The following is a 366-nucleotide window of genomic DNA, read 5'->3' as shown; positions in this document are numbered from 1 at the left end:
TATGGCTCCTCCCACCTTTGGTTATCCCATCCTTGATACACATCTTCATTATAGTCCTCATCACCTACAACATAATTGTAATCACACTCATAGCCAAAATGAGAATTCATGATAGCAAGAGAGGGAAAAAAAACAAAAAATAGGAACAATTAAAGAGAACAAACTAAAAATTAACAAAGAAGCAAAAAGCAAACATATTCACAATATTCACATATATACAATAACCAATAACACAACACCATTGCAATCCCCGGCAACGGCGCCATTTTGACGAATGGATTTTTCACGGTTTAGAATTTCTCAAATAAAATCTCGTTGAAGTATAGTTTCTAAACCAAGCAATAATCCTTTCATACAAAAAGTTGT

This window comes from Arachis duranensis, chromosome 2 (assembly GCF_000817695.3).
Source record: "Arachis duranensis cultivar V14167 chromosome 2, aradu.V14167.gnm2.J7QH, whole genome shotgun sequence".
NCBI lineage: Eukaryota > Viridiplantae > Streptophyta > Magnoliopsida > Fabales > Fabaceae > Arachis > Arachis duranensis.
The sequence above is the reverse complement of the archived record's forward strand: the minus strand, read 5'-3'. Positions refer to the sequence as shown.